Raw genomic sequence first — 20,757 nt, forward strand, 5'->3', positions numbered from 1 at the left:
TCAGTAGCGTTCATTTGAATGGTCTCACTTTAGGATTTCATCCACAGACTCAAAAGTTAGAACTACCTTGTACAGCATAATAAGCAGCACCACAAGCAAGTACTTCTCATTTTTTTACAAGAATGTTTAGTGACGGGCTCAAAATGAGTTAAAACCAACAAGAGGAACGTATGGCTCAAAGAATCAAAAGTCAAAAGTTCATTTTAGTAATAATGAAAGAACTACTAGATTAGCTCAATAAACATCGGTGATCGGAATCTGTGAAAGGTTGAAGCAGCACGATAAGGAAAACATTGTTCACGGACTTCAAATTCAAGAGCACATGAACCGAACGTAATAATCAGCACCACTGGAAAGTATTTATCAATAATAACACAATAAACAGCTTAGCAAAGTTTTTCAGAACTGCTCAGTAACTTCCATGATCAAGTTGAATCGTTGTCACACGTTTTTAATTAAGATTTCATGCAATGCCCCACAAACGGTTATGCCTGATAACTCGAGATCTCAATCTCAAATGATAAAACCTTGAGAATTTTTGCTCCAGACAGGTCACTGAGTGTTCCTTCCTTTCAAAAAGAAGCAAGGCCGGGGTTTTGTTTTGTTGACGTCGAATAGCCAAGTTTAGATCGAGTGTAAAGCGATTCACGGTACTGATGTTATCGAATTAAATTGTCCAAAAATGTGTCGGTGCTACTTTCAAAGTCTTCAAACATAGCCTACAACACACTGAAACACCTGTTTATAAAAGGAGTGTTTTATAGCTCTATTTACTTGTCAAAGCCTCAGCAGATTTTCTTTACGAACTTCGAACAAGGAACTTCCGCAACATGTCTCGAACAAGACAGCAATTAACTCCGTGTAGGGCTCTTCTTATATAAGACAAACACAATTTATCGTTCGGGAAATGTGTCTTTTTAACCAAGATAACCAGAGTGACCCCTTAATTCGTTACTTTCGCAAAACACATTTAAGAGAAAATGACCTGCACGGAAATATAAGCGCATTAGAAAATCACTTAAACTTTCAACCTCGTAAATGAATTTTCAAAATTTTGCCCTTTTTTCGATTTAAGACACGAGCGGTTTCAGGCATTGTACAACAGTTTTCTTTTGAAAAGTCTCACTCTAGGATTTAATGTAACCTGAAGTCCGAGCAACGTTACAAGAACGGATCAAGTTTAAATCCGAGTTGTGCTATAGGCCATTGTGAGGGACCAATGGCTGTTTATCCATCTTGAATTTTAGTATCAAATGTGCGAGCGACAAAAGTTATGCAGCTTTAAAAAGGCCAATTAGCTCACTCGTTATGCGTAGGTTAAAGAGACCGCCAAAGTTGGCTTATATCAAGTATGTGACAGCTCTTTTCTCACTTGTGACGTGCAATTGCAGATTGAGGGCTGACGGCAAAAGACTCCAAGCATTGCATTAACGCAGTTGGGCACATTACATCTGTGGCTAAAGAGACTCATTTTCAGGTATGAAACATTTAAAATTCTAATTCCACAAACCATTTTGCCGCTAATAGTCAACTGCTGAAAGATGTTTGTCCTCTGTAGACTTTCGTGTAGGAATTTTCCGCGCGCCAGAATACAATAAGTTCATACCGTTTTTCGAACTTAATTATCCTTTTAGCAAAATTACTCTTTCAGAATTCTGCATGGACGCTCTTAACGCTACACGTATCACTAACTGCCTTCAAAGTTACATTAAACCAAGAAAAAACAACTTTTCTTGAAACAATTAGCCTCTATTCCGTACCACAACGGAACTAGTTTTTTAACCATCGAGGAAAACAGAGAATGTCTTATTTTCTGAGATTATCACGCAACGAAACCATGGTTTGCGTACATGAAACACTATTTCCGGTTCGCAGTTATCTTAGAGGACGAGAACTTAACTGATTTTGGCAATTGAGTACAGTATGAAGCTCTGCTCTTTGTTCTTATGTAATTCAAGACGAAACTAACTTTTCTTTGTCGTCTCGTCTGAAAAATATTAATAATAATATTTAAAAAAAGCAGAGATGATTCTAAAGAAGATATACAAAGCTGTTTTTTTTAGAGAGTTAGTGACTTCTGCCTGACTCAGCTTGTTTCTACGTTTAGATAAGCCTAAGTGGACGATCACGACACGTCTCAACTGAACAAACACAAATCTTATCAAAGCAAACGATAACTTCATATCATACACTTCGCTTTTATTAAGATCGAGTTTGTTTTATCAACAGTTAAAAGCGCACGCTTGTTGATTGTTTAAATCACATAGTTTCAACTTGACTAAACAAGGAACATGTTGTATTGCCCGGCTAAGTGAATCCAGTTGTGTCTGACTAAAGAGCTATTTCTGCAATTTCAACTTTCTGCTTTCTCAGCTTGAGATATTTTAAAGATTTTATCCTAACAGAATTATACTAATGGAATAACTGACATTCCTAATTCTAATTGACGCGCTGTAATAATCCTAAATATTCCGATTGCCAAAGAGGATCTGAGTTAAACCCCTTCGTGGATTGGAAAATCCAACCCAAAGTACACTGAATTCCGAACTTTGCTCAATTTAGCAATACGGTCAAGTGGCTGAAATTAAAACATTCTTGCCTAATTCCGAGATATGCTATTCGCCGCAGAGAGTTTAAATCGTTTGTCTAAATTCCTTCTTTTCAGATGGCTTATCAATCGAGAATGTTATACTGTTCGTAGATTAAAATAAAAAAGCCTTTTTAATTCTTAAAGCGTTTCATTGGCGCCTTTATTTCCGTAAGAAGGATTAAACATGCTCAACTTAAAAGATAGAGGAGAATCGGAGAGCCTCACGCAAGCACTGATTCATGGATATTTTTAAAAACGTTTAAACGTGTTAATTGTAGCCACGCGTCTAATGCGGAAAGTACCTATCAAGCGTTCCTCAAACGCGTTCGTCACGATTCGGGTCAGTTTCAACCAAAAACCAGTGCTCTCGTAACGGCGGAAAATTTATAACACATTTACACTCGCGTGGTCCTTATTCCATTGAACAAATATTTGGCACGTGGTGACTAACCAAACGAGACAGATTTTACTGATTGCATTGGGGAGTTGCCAGCCCGCGGAGGGCCGCCAAAGGTGAACTCTGGTTGACTCGCAAGCGATAAGGCAGGAATCGTTTACGATCTGACTCTATAAACTGAGATTTACTTGTTGTTTGACAAATTTGAGTCTCTTAACTCTGTGACCATCGTGGGAAGTTCACCTCACATCCTGCATTGACAACATGTTCCGATCTCGTCTGCATCTTTATGAGAGTTTTAGCCTTAGAACAAAAAAAATAACAACTGGCACGGCACGCAAGCCTGCGCGCGAAGTAACTAATTTAACTCGTGACCTAATTATGTTACGTCGATGTATTGACTGTAGCCATTTATTGTTTAATTCGTGAAACAGTTGCTTCCAGCTCTAGAAACTCTTTTGAAAAAAATTAAGCTTAAACGACGACAACCATTTAAAACAATAAAAGCATGGATCTATTCTCAGCTTATCTATCGGGCCATCTCTAATCGCCCAATTTCGCGAATTCTTCCTCACTTAGGCCGCAGATTAAGGAGTTCAGCTCTCTTTAGTTTATCGAGATTTAAAGAGGAAATTGGTGTGCTGTGATTATATTCCTATAAACTATCTCACACAGCTTGAAAATCCTTGCCATTTGATTAACACTTTATACGTCAACACTACTACTTTAAACGAAAACAGAATGTCAGTATACGAACGGAAATGCTTCTCCCAATATGGCACATATGTATGCTTTGATAAACGCAACATGACTGCAAGTCGAGCCATACGAACATGACCTCTTAACCAGATCTAACCCATCCCGAATTGATATCCGCAGTTATCAGACCTGCCTTGGCTCAAATTTAATTTATACCCCTAGATAGTTTATCTCTAATAGTTAGTTTCCCGCGCTGCCAATTGAGGAGTGATGTTGAAGCTTATCGATGCGTTCACATGCACCGACAAAGGGAAGATGGGCGACCGAACAGCATGCAAGACACACAGCACCGCGACGTACACAGTTACATGAATTCTGTACGTTTCTCTGTAGATTTTCCGATGAGTGATTTAACCTTTTTAGTGATCTAACTGTATTCAAGACCTGAGATTTCGCCTGTTTTCAATCGTGCATTACATGCTGAAGGAATTTGCCTGATTTGCCGCCAAATGAGAGGTGAAAATGGTCCTTAATGTAATCGGAAATGTTCACTTACGTGGCTATTTGATTCAGTTATCTGACACCAATAGACAATAAAGTTGTTCAAGCAGAAATTCAACAATTCTTCTTAAGTTTCCGCGTTGTAAAAAAACAGAAGTACTACGCGCGCCATGTTATTTAGGTTCGTCGAGTAAACAGTATTTGCTTTCGTTTTAAACTAAGAATTTTGTGCACTTATGAGGATGCATTATCCCAAACAAGGATTAATTTTCACACTTGAGGAAATGCTAAGATGAAGACAGATTTTCCCGACACGACTTGTCATCCCTTTTGCTGTTTTGAAATAATATACTTTCTTTTCCTTACTCACATCTGTATAAATATTTTGTGCGGAGAAAAGCGCAGTGGAGTTTCAAATTGTTTTTAGATACCCCACTCCCTCCCCCAATTTCAACGAACAACAGTTGACAGAAAAAACAGCCTCAAATTCATCCCCAAAGAACCTAAGTATAATTTTCTCTTCGACATTGAACATGAAGTAGCCATTTCATTCTGTGAGAACTGTGCAAATTTTTTCGTGCCTTTGCACCTTCTTTTTCCTTCTTCTTTTACTTTGTCTTTTCTTAATTTTTTTCTTTCTTTGAAAATGATTTTTTATCTACCACCACATTTCGATCCCATACGCCATTTTTGAACCCTTGTGGTCGGAAACATCATGGAAACTGTTCTGTCTTCTCCAGGCGCTTTAAACTCTAGAACTTTCTGCAAGTGTGAAAACAAACTTTGGACACCATATCACGATATAGTTTAACTTTCTTGTTTAACAACTCACTTCACCGCTTAACGCTAAAAACGTTATCACTCGAATCTCTTTGCGGTTACCAAATTACTATGCTGTACAGAAGGGTTATAACGTTTGACTATTAAACATTCAAGCAAGCAACCGTGGACGATAATCCTGCTCGTATACGTTGAACCAAACTGATGAACTAATTGGCGTCATATAGAAAATAAATGATGTAAAAGCAGAGAGTGATAAAACCGGTAGAATGGTTTTAAATGGTTGTGTACTCTGGCGAAAACAGCCTTCTTCAGGTGTCGGAGGGCGAAATTCTAAGTGCCAGACCTCTTAGATGCTGCACAGTACTTTCAAAAGGTGATATCAAATCAGTGATTTTCTGCTGTCCAAGATGGTTGTAACTGTTAACTCAAAGTTCATGCAAATCCTAAAATGTAACCACTCAGTTGACGCTTTTAAAATTAGAAGTACTCGTTTCCCGTTTTAGTGGGCGGTCGGTGTTGTCTCTTCGAGTCTTCATGAGAGGAGCCTTTCATGTGATACTTTCGAGCTCTTTGAAAAGATCTTTGGAAAGAAGGGTGGGATTGTGGTTAGTCAGTTTGATTTGCCGGAATCTTTGTTCTAAGTGTCCTTAAACAGGATATTTTACTCCACATAAACGTTCTCCTAAGGGCGTTTCCAGATCACTTTCCGCCTCCAGAGTAGGCGGCCTCGAACCATCTTGAAAACAGGCCAATGCCTTTTTCCCACCCATGAATTTTAAGTTATTGGCAAACTGCTACTTTGTTGCTAATCAACATGACCAAAAGATATTGTGACATCTTCGGTGATTGTATACGCGACACCCACGCAATCAAAGGCTAACAAATTGAATCCGTTTAATTTTACCGAAAGGAGATCAGTATTTTATTCCTTTTTTAAAAATATCGGTTCAATGCCAAGTGTGATAATCACGAGACTGAGAAAGTAAGTACACACGATGCAAAAATTATCAGAATTTGCAAAAAACAATAAGGTATCTAACAGAAACGTTAATGAATTTTCAATAACACAAAGAAAGGTTGTAGTGGTGGTTTTTTTTTTTGGCATTCATCGATTGCGTAAGATAGGGGAAAATCACGCCAAATGCTTCTACAGCTTTTTAGAAGTACCGAAGGAGATTGTGCTTCGAGTTGGCTCTGAAAACGGACTTAAAAGCTTTTTGTTTAGTTTATACATTAATCGCCTCGATTTAAAAGCCTCATTAGCGACTCTGATTAATAATCGGATTACAGGAGGATTTTGTACGCGCACGTGTAATTAGTACACTTTATAGAGGAATCAAAAGTCTTTAAACGGTCTGATAGCACTGGAGTGCAAAGTTAACAAATTTCTTAAATTTCCGCTTAAAATAAACAAACAAATGAAGAATAAGGATATAAAATAACAACGGATCAAAGTTCTGCTAAACGGCTATCAAGTGATAGTGCCCCGTGTATGCGGTCGCGTTTATTTTAGGTTTTCATTCCGTTTTCTCCGTGCGGAAAGCGTGAAAGTGTAAGCTACTGAAAACGGAACTGATAGATCAGAGAATCAATTCTGCAGTGTATGTTAAGGTGTTAAAGTGAACCAGAAATTTCCCGCTGAGCGTTAGCCCAAGAAAGGAAATGGGAGATCGCACAGTTACGGGACATTTTTTAGTAAAAGTAGATCTCACTCAGTTTAGGAAATATCGCAGACTTTGTTGCCATCAAGCATTAGTTTACTTGATGGCCACAAAGGCTACGATATTGAACACCTTGATGTTGAACACCTACTGTTCTTTCGAATAAGAAATGAGCTTCAGTTTGTAAAGGCGCGAAAAGTAATATCTTTAGAAATTCCTCCATTTGCTATGCTTACGCAGGTGAAATTGAGTTGTCAAAATACTATTGGTTACGGGTCTTATATGACAAATATTCTTCAGCAAAAGCTCGATTTCTACCTGTAAAAGAATAAGTCAAGATCTGCAAAAAAAGCTATGTTCCATGAAGAAGATCTGGTCCACTTGATGTAAAAGATCTCGCAAGGTAGCAGGGCATCTCTCGCTCAGCCACGGAGCCAAATTCCCCAAAAGCAACTGTTACAGCACGAGACAAAGTAAAAAATCTCCGACCTAGGCTGGATTCGAACAGAAAACGAAACGAAACGAAACCCATCCGAGTGCATGGTAAAAACTCTAACTTTTGTATTGCTTGTGCCCTTTCTAGAACTCATATCGTCAGTTTTCTCGTTGACTTGTATAGATAGATACTTTATTTCAACAGGGAAACTCTTTTAGTTTTGACTTCGCAAAAAAAAAAAACGCTATTAACAGAGGCTTCTGATGATGGTTGATAATAGTCAAAACTACCATCCACTATTATCAACTATCATACGCGTGGTCAAACGAGAAGAACTATCATCAACAATCATGAAAAATTTCACCCACTGCGCCCTGAAAGTTCGAACGACAGCACTTGTAGATTGATAGCTAGAAAATGTTCTCTTTTCATTCAGATTGAAAAATTCAAATGACTTATGACGTACGTCATTAGGAAGTAGGACACATAGCTGTGGCTTTTAAAGCCCTCATTTTGAGAGGGAAGTTTTACGGACGAAAATTATAGCGGAAGATGAAAGCTACACTAATCATATCTGACAAATCACTGCGATTAGCGCAGCGAACCAATTAGAACTCGCGGTGAAAACCTAACGGATAGCTTGTGATAGCGGGGTAAAAGTCGCGTGCTCGACATCACGAGCGGTTGTTTGTTATCCTTCAGTTGATTGGCCTGGACAGCACGGGGACAGCACGCGTATGTGTTTATTGCGATAACATGGTTAGATAACGCAACTCAAAGTGTACAGAGTCCAGGAAGAAACATAATTAATTTTTTCAGACCGCGACACTCCAAACTTTTGATATTGATCGTAAGTAAGCGCAGAGAAGCTTTTTCGACATACGTGATTAAGCTGACGAAGTGAAACCTTGCCAATGCCCTTAGACATCTGTTTATTACCAAAAGTTGGCAAGGCCACTCTTAAGCAATTAACCCTTAACCTACCAAAGACCAGATCGGACAGTTATCTAATTGCTTTAAATAGAATAGACGATCAAAATTAAACTGCAGGAAAGTACAACTCTCTGGCTTTCATTTGATTGGTAACAAGTGAGGACTTCGCCACAGGTAGACTCAAAAGTTGTAACCACATACGGTAACTTTAGGTATCAATACCTAGGAAAGTAAGTTTGTTTTGTCTAACAGTTTCTAAAGTGGTCTTAACTATTTTTATCCCTAAAACGGAGCTATGAAAAATTCTAAGTTGACGCACTGAAGGTATTAAGAAATATGGTCAATATTTACATTACTAGCTACCACAGCCAATTTTTGATCGTATGAAGAAATGTATAAAAGCACTTATCCGAAATATTTACGTTTTTCACCAAATTTAATTGGCTATTGTGCATATTCTTGGGTCTTGAGGTCTGCTCTCTCCTCTCGATCTTTCGGTCGATGTTTGCCGATTTTGCTGACGTTTTTCCTATTAGAATCACAACTGATTAAGGTTAGGCAACAAATTTTCCAGCAGCATTTTTAATCTAAGCTTTAGGAAGTCTTGGGAAGAATAGATACAGAGAGAAGTGGGCTTAATATTAACCTATGCGACTTCCTCAGACCCAGGAGGAAGGGGATGGTAAGTTTGGAGTTTGGAGTGGGGGTGGGGTGGGGGAAAGAGGTTCTGTTTAGCGTGGACATACCGACATACAGCTTTCAGCGTCTTTTCTCTTAAACAAAAATGTCATTGTCCAAACAAAGTATGTTTTTTAGCACTGGTTCAAGATCATGATAAGGCAATGTTTTTGATAGAAATAATAATCCGTTAGCATTACTTCGGCACAGGCGAAAGGAAAAATATGAAACTTGAAAATATTGCTAATGGAACCAATAGCAACTCCAACACGATCGCGACACGGAGCGTGACAGTCACAAAACAGAGACGTCTGTATTAACTCTTTAACCCCTAATATCAAATAACAAATTCTCCTATCTTGTCCCCATACTTTTCTTATTAAAGTACTGGGGAGAAGTTATTAAATAATCAAGAAAATTCACCTTGGATGATCATACTCTTAATTCTTATGACCTGAGGGGCTGAAAAAACATGGACATTACAAGGAGAAATTTTATTTTGATGACTGTTAGGACAGAAAGGGTTAAGAAAAGGCTGTATTAAGACCTGTATGTTTGTTCAAGTATTTGTATTGTAAGGAGAAGTTAAATGTTGATCACTGATTAAAGGGTTAAGGAAGTGTCCTTTCCTACTCCAACTAAAAATATTGATGTAGAAATGCGTGCAACAATAACAGAAACTGAGTCAGTAATGCGCTTTTATACTTAGAGAGGACAATTGTTTAAAAGTCAAACTACAGAGCATGTACCAATTCAATTTTTTTTTGAGTTGCCACAAACTTGTTGCACGACGCTTCAACACCTATTACATGAAAAATTCAGTTGTACAGAAAGGATCCATTATCAGTGGTACGTTTTAACGCCATATCAGTTATCAAAATATGGTGAATAAAGAAAATTCGCCGAGTTCTCACGAGTTGTCTCCGATTCTAAGTTCCGATGCTCTAGGCCATTAAACTAGGTTCATGCGACAAACATCCTGCATACTGCACATAGTGATTATGTAACTTGAATTATTTTTCGACGCGAAAAAAAAAAAAAAAAAGAGCAGCAATGTATGAATGGACCATTTCCGAGTTGCTTCAAACCTCATTATGGAAGTGAAGCTTCGTGCAAAGCTTTTCACATGAAAATTAGTCATGAAAAGCAATTTTTATCATAAAAACTTTCTAATTAATAGTGCTTTCGAAATACATAGGCAAGTGAAAACTAACGATATAAGGTTCCGACGTTTCGGCGACGTCATGACGCCATTCTCAAGGAATTAATAATATAAGCGAGCTCAACAGAGTAAGATCTTAGATTAACATAATGAGTAATTTAAATAAATACTTTGGCGCGGATCGAAACTTTCATGTGATCCATCGAACACAAGGAAGAGTGTTTCATTCGATTTCCAAACACGAGAAGTGCGCCCCGTTTTTTTTTTTTTTAAACAAACTTCGAGGTGTTCGGAAATAGGATGAAATACTCTTTCGAGTCTTTGATACAGCTTCTCAAACCATTAATAATTCTTGGAGAAAATCGAAGCAAAAGTTCACCAAATTTTATAATAATTAAGATTACATTTCCAAACCTTTTTCTCGGTAGTATTTTCCTTTGTTTTCTTTTCATGAATTATTAATTATTTTAGAAAATAAGTTTCAAAGCAACTCGGAAATGGACTGTTTAAAAATGACAAACTTCGTGTACATTTTCGTGTCTCTGAAATCTTTTCTTTTGGAGATGCGACTACATGTGACATGAAAGCTTAAAATAGCGTGAGAAATTGACCTCGTCTTAACAGTTGAAAGATTCAAGGCCCTGAAACGTGACCATCCTGGATTAACACGATACTCAAAGAGGCTTCTAGACAGACATAAATATACAGAGCGTTCTTTGCTTCGGTTAGTTTATTGATAAAGAGGTCATTGTAAGAGTTCGAGATATGTGCACAACAAGGTTAGGCTGAAGTTACTTCCAAAGTGCTTAAGTTTACAAATGAAAATCAAAACAAAAACATTTTTTTGTTTATTGATAAAGAGGTCATTGTAAGAGTTCGTGATGTACAACAAGGTTAGGCTGAAGTTACTTCCAAAGGCCTTAAGTTTAAAAATGAAAAACAAAACAAAAACATTTCTTTGTTTACTTGTTTTTGTTTTGGTTAACAATCTACTTGTAAAAAAAGATTGATTCAGCCACGCTTTAGTATAGTATCCTGAAGCATAATTATATATATCTTCTCCTTTGCATAGCTGAAAAGAGGAAACTGAATTGCTGCAGTGAAATTGGCTACAAAATGTTTTGCAAAGTTTAACAACTCACGTACAAAACCGTGTAAGGTACAAACCGAGTTTTAATCCTGACAATCTTGTTTTATTGTCAAGTTGAACGATCGAGGCCTTCAATAAAGAAACCATATGTGTTTTGCGTTACAGCAAGCAAACGTATTATCTTCACATTTCTCTTGTTTGTAAAACTTTTGCCCGCTTGTTTTTCGCGGAACTTTAACGAAAGCACGAAAATAATTAGAATACATCACAGTGGCACAGCGTTACGCGTTTGTGCGGAGCAAAGGATTCTAGCGGCGATGTTACGCTCGGTAATGTTTCTTCTATATGCAGGGCTTAGCCTTCTAAAGAAAATGTGATGCTGTGTCGGTGGGGGCGTGGAAACAGAGTTGATAACGTAATTTGGCCTCGGTGAAGAGAGCTCTTGAATTACCTTATCAACTCACTCGATAAAACCAACTAAATAATGTTTCTTGTAACTTTGAGTACGTTGCTACGTTGCGCCTAATCTGACAAGTTAAAAAAACATATGTTATGGAAAACCTGTTGCAGAGTTGTCACAACTGTTGTGAAAGGTAAAGTCGTCGTGGCAACATTGCAACAAGTTTTTCAAGTTAGTGTTGTGCAGTGTAACAAGTTTTTCAAGTTAGTGTTGTGTAGTGTAACATGTTTAATGTAACTTGTCTCGCAGACAAGTCACAAAACATTCCCTTATGCAACACCGCCTACATTCAAGCTTGCGGATAAAGACCTGGTTTTAAAGTGATTATCGTAAAAAAAAAAAAAAAAAAAAAAAACCAAATAATCGCTGTCGAGCAACTTCTAAAGATGCGAATAACGGAAGGAAGGTTACATACCAATCAGACCTCGAGGCAAAACACCGGATATTACACCGGTGCCAAGCGCGGGAAAAAAGGCAACCTGCTGTCACGCGCGGGAAAAAAGCAACTTGCTGCCAAGCGCGGGAAAAAAAGCAAATTGCTGCCAAGCGCGGGAAAACATGCAACTGGCGCTCAGCGCGGGAAACACAATCACTTTTAGGCTTTGTTACAAGTCACATAAAACCGCCGACAATCGTTTCGGAAATTCCTCGGAAAAACTTAAATATCCGCCAGACATCTCTAAAAATCCCGAATATTAAAATTTTAAGTCTAAATATCTTGTTATTATTGTAATTAATATTACTGGTTTGAATTAAAAAGGGACAGACGCTTTAGTTATTCGGGTCGTCATTGACGGCATTAAAATTTGTCAGACGTCAAATTCGTCTACGGTGGACTGAACGTACTAGGAGCTTAAGCAGAACTTTTGCTTCATCTTTATATTCTGTACTTGCTGCTAAAAGTCTCATGGGATACATTATTTATTTGGAAACCGTTCAATCAGATTACTGTTGGCAGCTAATTGAACAAAACAGCTTCAGAAGACAAGAAACCACTCAAAACAAACTCTCTAAACCTAGAAAATACTCAATGTACCCAGTATATCACGGATTTTTATCTAAATATCCCGGAAGTTTCTAAATTTCTAAAAAAAAAATGCCTAAGCTTTCTTTCAAACACCGGAGGAACACCCAATTCGTCATCAGGTTTGTTATGTTCTTGCGATAAACGCAAAGCCAAGTATTTTCGACAGCCTAACCAAACTCTCCCAGTGAAGTCCATTGTTTTTCACCTGTATTTTGCGCACGGGGAACTTCCATGAAACTGACTAACAGCACGTTTTGAGGACAGGAAGGTTATTCATAATTCTCGTGGTATTTTAGTACTGTTAGCAATGTTAAAACGATTATTAAATGGAAGCACTGTGTTCCACTGCTAACTGAAGAGTTGAAAGTTGAATAAAAAAAAAACTAGTCTGCAATACTTTCAGTTGCAAGCAATTGAAAGGCATAGCGTTAAAGTTCAGCTCAGTAGTTCATTCTAATCAATGGCTTTAGTTTAATACAATCTCCATTCACATCAAATCTGGAACCTTAAATTAAATTCACATGAGAATTAACTCTGGACCTGAAAGGCTTAAAAAGACGATCCTCGTTCGAAAGCCATTTAATATGAACTTAAAATCTGATTATACCTTCGCACGAAACTCTTTGAAAGAACTGTTTGTTATGAATCGTTGTCACCTTCCAACCTATAAAGGTGTGGCCTACTAAGCAAAAGCCTTAAGACCACTGCAATTAATTTAACCCATGTCATTTTTTTCCCGCAGCTCTTGAGACAGGCATACCTTGATTTGCGGGACAGAAGACGGCGTCAGCCTTTCAGCCAGGACTCAATTTGAGTAAGTTGATATATAATTAAGCACTGTATAAGTTAACGTTTGCATCGGTGATTAAGACAAACCAACATTACAGTAAACACTACCACGAACAGCATGGCGAAGTCCCGAAAGACCTACTGAGACGTTTTAGCATTCTGAAAAAGTGTAGAAATAAGTTCGATTGTTCGGTTAACGAAATGCTTTTCATCAGAGACCTAAAACCCACTCTGAACGTGTAAAACGACTCTATTCGCGCAAAAGTATTTCTTTAATTAGCCTCAAACACTATATGCTAATTTATTGATACACTTTGCCGCAGACTCTGTAATTTTTTATTTCTCCTTGACAATGGCGTCATGAAGACACCGAAACGTCGGTTTTTATCGTTAATTTTTGCATGTTTTCAAAAAAAAAAAAAACAAAAAAGGAAAAAACGTAATGGAGGCCAGCTGCGTTTGCAACGATCTCGAACTTAACGTAAGGCGTGTTTGTGGAATAAGAACATAACCCGACGATTAAACTGCATCGTCGTTACGTTATGTGTCGTAACATAGACTTATCAACTTCCAACTCTTGATTTGTGAAGTTAAGAGAGGAAATCCCGTTTCTCGGAGTTTAAAGGCTTAGTTTGGGTAAAACTGCAATGTCATTTCAATCAGTCAACGGTAACAAAATTGGCACAATTCAAAAAACCGTTTTTTGACTGTTGCGGCGCGATAACTTGAACCATTTTCAAGAGTAGGAAGCTTAAGCAGCGACGACGGCAACGAAAACGTCCACCTGAAAATATAACTTTATTTCATTTTTGCTACTTCGCGATTATTTCAACTCGCTCAACTTCTACAGAAACGGCGAACTATCCAGAAATCAAATTGGTATGAGTGGCGTACAAGGTAAGAAAGAAAATGAAAATTCACCGTCGTGTGCTCACGTTCTCCAAAATACCTAGAATTTGGTCATTTCACGTTGTTGTTTTGCAGAGGACAGCGAAGAAATCGTACCAAAATGTAGAACTCACGTGCAGCTGACCTTTTCAGCATTTTTATCGAGATATTTGCCCCTCCGAAAGCGAAAGGTTTTACAGCATATGCCACTCATTAACATTCCAATCCTAGCAGTATGCGGGATGTTTGTCCCATGAACCTAGTTTAATGGCCTTAGCTCCCACGAGTCTCCTGTAGCTCAGTGGTAGAGCATCTGAACTAGTAATCGGAAGGTCTTAGGTTCGACTCCCGATTTTTATTTTATTTATTTATTATTTATTTAGCTTTGTCCAATATGGACAGGGATACCGTGACAGCTAAGGCCAATTACTGCGGACCCGGGATATACGGAATATACGCACAAAGACCAGACCACAACACCGGGAACTACGTCCCCTTCTCTTTGCGAACAGTGAGTGGGTTCTTTAACGTCCCACAGAGCTATTTACAAACAAGGTTTGTGAGACGGGGCCTACGGTTTATCGTCCTTATCCGAGAAGACTAGAGCACTCGGAATTTGTTTTTCCGAGTTTGGCTGTGTCATCACTGTGTTACGAAAGTTTAAGCTGAGATTTTGCCGAAGTAAACTCACGATTTTCTTTAAAACTAAATCCAAATTTCTGAGGCAAAACAGGCCTTCCCGACAGATATCAACCGACATGAGCTGTTACTGATTGTTTTTGTTCTGCCGGTGCAAAGTGCTTCTGCCGGACTTAATCCAAGTTACCTGTTGTTACACTAGATCTGTTTTTTAGCGTTGTAAAATGAACTCTTAATTCTCAATTGCGTGGGGTTGCAAGGCCAATGTTCAAATACCTTCCGTTGGTTAAAGGATTGTCTCTTTAGCCCTTAACGGGAGGGAAAATTTCGGTTAAAAGTTTAAGTACACACACACAAAAAAAAAGACGCTCGTCGTACTAAAAGAGAAAATGTTTAGATTATCCCACCACGAAGCTGAGAAGAGGGTTGACTTAGAAAATATTTTGGAAATCCGGAAAGTTCATTTTTTAATTCGAACAGGCTGCATAAATCCTACTTTTTCTTCCCTAAACCCATTTAGCTAAATCCGATTTTTTTTCGCTGATCAAGCTGGAAAAATATTTCTCAAGATTTACTAACTTTCAATTTTTAGGGGCTTAGCTTCTTAATGAAGCAAAATCCTTGATTTGCAAACCATCTGTGTTTGTTTCACTTACTTTATTCAATAACATATAATCCTCCATTTTTCACGTCTTCCTTCCTCTCGCTTAAATGAACACCGGAAGTCGGAATTTCTGTCAAATCCCTGATTATGCTAATTAGGAGGATCTGGATATCGCAGTGCTGGAATCTCAGTTATTAGTTAAATTTTAGGCTATTTCTTCGCTATCAGCTAAAATTTGAACCTTTTCTCAGATATCAGCTAAAAAAAAGGGAAAAAAGTGTCCGTCTCTCAGCTGACGATTAGAATTTGGCAATTTGACTCGTCACGTGACACTCGTCACGTCACGCAATCCTCGCGTCCGCGACGTGACAAGCCAAAGAATGTCTGCCTTGGAGGCGAGGCTAAGCTAAACCCCATCTAGACCCTTCGTGAAAACCAGGCATTATCAACTCAGAAAACGAAGAATGTTGAATGTAACACGAGCTAATTTGGTTCTCCAACTAAGGCCTCAAAATTTGTTTCTCAAATTGGAAACGGTGTTTATCTACGTACGATTTCTTCATTCTAAAAGGAACTTGTGCCTTTGTTTTGAGCATTTCTTGGAGTTGTAAATCTGTTTACAACACTGGTCATCCTCACACCATGAGGGGAAGGGAGAAAGCTGGAGGGGGGTGGGGTGGGGTGGACTGCCTTTCTTTGCGATTTCGGATTACGCGGACGCGCTCATAAGTGGGGTGAAGGCTTTGTGCACGGATCCTTTCTTAAACAAGATTTAGAATTTCAGTTTAAATTGTCTTAAACTAGGTATCCTCTGACGTTAAGTCTAAATGAATGTCTTCTTAAATGGGATACACTCATAAACCTAAGTTATTTCTAGTCAGGGAAAACTACTGCGGCTTATAATTAACTTAACATTACTTAACGTTATTTCAATTGGTGCAAACCATTTATTCAAAACACGTTACTAAGATCCACGGAATTAGCCCCCAAACAAAATCACGTGTAATCACGTGATGTAAGTTGCCAGTGGAAAAACCAACTGCAAATTCATATCATAACTGTGCGGTTATAGGTTATTGATAGGATAGAACGGGCGGATAGAACAATTTGACTAAATCTTGTACAGACTCAGCTAAGGTTTACAGACTCAGCTAAGGTTTCTACTCTAGTTATGGGTTTGGTTTATACGAAACAATTTTGATTCGTGAGACAGTATGCTTGGATTAATTTGAATAAGAAAGACGAAGAAAAATTTATAGCACGAGCTAATCACATGCTTAATCACGTGACTCTTCACTAACGAGCACAGTACAAAAGCACATCCAATTAACATCACGCTAAGACGAGTTGAAAAACCACGATCGGCGACTTTAGACATCTAAAACTTTTAAGGTTTTTGACCTTCAGTTTCTCAAAGACGATTTTGATCTTATCGATCTTCTCGCAGCGACCTGAGACAAGTTAATATAAGCGCGGTCACTATTTTAGGATAATTGGGATAAAACACGCGGGAGTGATGCTATTTTGCCCCTGTTTTTTGATTAGTCTCATGAACAGAAACTTCAGACCTTAGTTTGAACATGATATTACACCTTTAAAAAGGAAGAAAGATCGCAAAGAATTATAAACCAATTTCTGACAGAAATTGCTTTAACTACAAGAAGTTGAGCCTTCAATGCAGCTTCGATCTTTGGGTCTACCAAGAAAGACTTTCCTATGGTGCAGTTTATTTTGTTGAAAAAGGTGGCTACAATTCTTTGAATCATACAATTTAAGCAATTCCAAGAATAGCTACTGAGCAGTATTTTCCTGTGATGTTAATAGTTGTTTTCTAGTTTTCAGTTTTTGATTTTCACTTAGAGCGCTTGAAAATATGTATCAAAGTTATGTTACAAAATAGCCAAACCACTTTAAAAATAATCTTGCGATTATCTAGGTGTCATCTCAATTCATCTTCTGTTATCAATACATCTCTAAGCTGACCGTGTAAAGAACCGCTTTAACTCAAAATCGAAACATGCTGAAAATTCACCGTCTTAATTAGATTCTTCACGAAACGAAGAATTTGGCCATTTTTACGTAGTTGTTTCGGAGAAAGCGAGTTCTTAATGTACCCAACTGTATAACACACCTGCACAGCTTAAAACCCTTAAATCTCCAGTATCAAAACAAAAATTCTCCTTTCTTGTCTTCGTACATTTGACATAGCGACAGTGAAGAGAACTTGTTAAAATAGCAAGAGACTTCTTGTTGGGTTGTCATATCCTTAATTCTCATAACCCTTCTGATTGACTAGGCATCGATATTAGAAGGAGAAATTTGATGTCGATCACTATTGGGCCTTTTTGATCGTTGTGCTTGCCCTGGCGTTTCTTGCGTCACTAAACCGTTAGCTAAGTTCAATCGTTTACGTATCTAATTTGTGAAACAGTTTTATTGTTTAAACCCGTGAGAAATGAAGAAACAAGCTAAGTTCACGTCATTTTGCAGCTGCCCTGCGATCGAAAGGATGGATTTTCCTGAAGACAGTTATCGTAAACGTCTTAAACCCAAAGCTTCCACTTCTTAGCGGCAAAATTCCCCCGAAGCTAATTAGGCTTCGCAAATATAAGCCCAGAAGCTTAGCTTTCAAAGAATGACGACAAGAGCCCCAAACCACTATATAACCACATTGGTTTCGATATCAGTGGTAATTGAATTGAGTACATGTTTAGTGTGGTTCCGTTCCATTGACTAACAGAATACATTGTTTGTGAACCGCTGAACGAAAACACAGTACATTCAAAACAGGAGCAGTGAAACAGACCCTGAAGCTTGACTGGATAACGGTAAATAGCACTCGTTTTTTCCCGATAAATTTCAGTGGGTGTTTACGCGAATGTTTCCAAGTTATGCTTTACGTGCGCCTATGTAAACTTGTTTTTTTCCATAGAAAAATGTGAGATTTGATCTGGAACTAAATGGTTTCTAAGCTAATGATATAAGTTTTAGAAAAGAAAACTCGACTTTCCATTCGTCGGTACAGCTACCAGGGTTAATTAACTATAGGATAAATACAAAAATCCGAGCATTGGCAAGACATGTTCATCGATCGCAAACCCAGCAAAGCTTAAAAACTTCTGGGAAGTTATGTTCCTTGCTTGTTGAGGGTTCTGTAAATATCTAACAGTATCAACCTACGTTTCAGTGAATAGTTGTCAGTAACAACTGTTGAATACCTTGAGGCTTTAGTGCAGTCAAATCTAAATCTCCGAAGGAAATCTCCGAAGGAAATCCAGTTTATATTGGTACGGTGAGATTATAGTTTCGCTGTCTTATCTAAACAAACGGCAAGTCATTTCTGTTTCATTCATACCAAGATCCTTTCTCAGGAGCAAGTTTCGTTCTAAATCTATGATGGATAACCCCTTCCACAAAGACGAAACATCAATGAACTTCCCTCAAGACAGTTCTCTCAAATACCCATTCGTTTAGTTAGCGTATGAGGAAGGTATCATAAGGTGGTGAAGTTAATAACTTCTTTGAACCGACCAAGGGGCCTCTGCCTCTTTAACTACAAAAAAATTCTTAAAATGTATTGATGGTTACAATCGCTATCACTGTGGACGACGCAGGATGTTCGTGGAAGGACCAAAACGTAGAGCTTTATGGCAAAATTCCACTTCTGAGCGCGAAGATTAAATCACGAAGGCTGGCCCTCACCGGGCACTGCTTTCGTTACCCAGAGCTACCAGCTGGCTTGATCATTGCGTGGGAGTGGCAGGCGCAACCTTGATTGAGCAGCCAAGACAATCCTTAGGATCCTGAGTTAAAGACGCAGGTATAGACAACAAGGAGGAGTTGGTCAGCTACATACAAAATTGTGCTCTGTGGCGCGGAGACAGACATTGGGCCCCGTCGACTCAAGTCAATGTCATCATTGCTTCGGGTCGACGGTTTGGGATGATAAGTAGCAAGACATTAATTCTCGTGTCGCAAAAGTTGCCCGTTCTGGTGGATAAGGAATGAACTTGTTGATAGCGATCGTGAGAGCCATCGGCTTTGCGCGTGTCCATCGATTTTGACATTTCTCTACCCGACTCTGTCTTAGTGCCACTGCTAATCAGGAAAGTAATTTCTAAATCACGGATCGAGATTTGAAAATCCGGACATAATGAAAGAATCCTACAATGAGGCTTTCACAATTTGTTTAGAGCAACATGGCGAGAAAAAATAGTGAACATATATGACGTACACCTGCAACAGAGCTCAAGGAATGTTCTTACCAAACGTGAGCTAGTGTTTGCTTCGTTCACATAGTCTATCTGAAAAGTTGAACTTGTGTAAACCGTTTGAAAATAACAATCTTACCGAAAAGTGTGATGCGACAGCGCTTATCTGGAAGAGCGTGCAACGAATCAATCAGATTGTATCAGTGATTAAGCCTAAAAATTTAACTTCAATACCGTTAGGCCCGTGCAGAGTGGTTGGTAGGCTACATAGGGACTGGAAGGTTGAAGTTTGCGGCTAACCACTTCTTATAAAGGTTGCTTTTACAGCTCACTACATTAGCGAGTCGCGTAGATAAATCGATATCTCGGCAAAAACAGACCTCGACTTGAGCACGAGGGACGGGGTGCTCAAACTTTTATCGGAAGAAGATAAACGTGATAGTAACTAATCTTATGTACGTGTGAGATAAAAAAGTCTAAGCCTCCACTTGCATCAAAGTCCCCTTTGTATAGTAAACTCTGCTTTAAAAGAGTACATTTTAATGGGAAACGTAAAAGATATTATGGAAGAAATCATCGGTTGCTTTGGATCACATTGGCCCACAAAACTGCTATATGAACGGTTGAAAGACAGTATAGACCCTACACAGAAATGGCTGAACTTTTAATATTTATTTTGTTTGCATTCAGATTAGCCTTACTAACCTCGTTCTTGAGTTCAATAAACAAAAGAATGTTTCACCTTGAACGAGGCCAGTGAGACTAATTTGAATGCACACAAAAGAATATTAAAATGTCAGCCATTTTTGCAAAGGGTCTATGAAATTCTTGGCAAACTTTGTAGACTTCAAGTACCTTGTACCCGGAGATTTACAGTACCAAGTAATCTCTTTTTATCTGTAAAACTGTTTCTGCGTAACAAACTAAGCCGGTAATTTGTTGTTGTTGGCTTTCGTACTGTTAACGTCTCACTTCCTTCAAGGTTATAAGGCCAAGCGCGGGAAAAAGGTGCGAAAAAGTCACGATTGGTGTTGGCTTTGCCTGCGTCTGATTGGCTGAAAAAGTAACCATGTTTAGTCCTATTCTAAAGGAACTGTAGCAACTTTTCGAAGAAGAATTCACCAAATGTAATTTTAAATTAATTGTCATTTGTGTGTACATGTAACTTTCGTGAGTCGAGAATCAAAACACGCTCGAGAACGGATTAAA

At 38.3% G+C, this 20,757-nt stretch overlaps 1 protein-coding gene across 4 annotated transcripts in view; it reads left to right on the plus strand.

Annotated features, from left to right (window-relative positions):
* Positions 1 to 20,757, plus strand: part of LOC146485839 (desert hedgehog protein-like) — a 46,737-nt gene that overhangs the window by 11,006 nt on the left and 14,974 nt on the right. Inside the window, exons 3-4 of one of the 4 annotated variants that reach the window (XM_085102783.1) lie at positions 1,398 to 1,477; positions 13,160 to 13,231. The gene's annotated coding sequence lies outside the window, so the exon portion shown is untranslated. Of the gene's footprint in view, positions 1 to 1,131; positions 1,478 to 13,159; positions 13,232 to 18,030; positions 18,166 to 20,757 lie in introns of those variants that run through there. The other 3 variants (XM_085102789.1, XM_085102788.1, XM_085102790.1) reach the window with 3 other exon arrangements.

The sequence above is a fragment of the Pavona decussata genome, unplaced genomic scaffold (assembly GCF_977016875.1).
Source record: "Pavona decussata unplaced genomic scaffold, jaPavDecu1.1 SCAFFOLD_24, whole genome shotgun sequence".
In the NCBI taxonomy this organism is placed as follows: domain Eukaryota; kingdom Metazoa; phylum Cnidaria; class Anthozoa; order Scleractinia; family Agariciidae; genus Pavona; species Pavona decussata.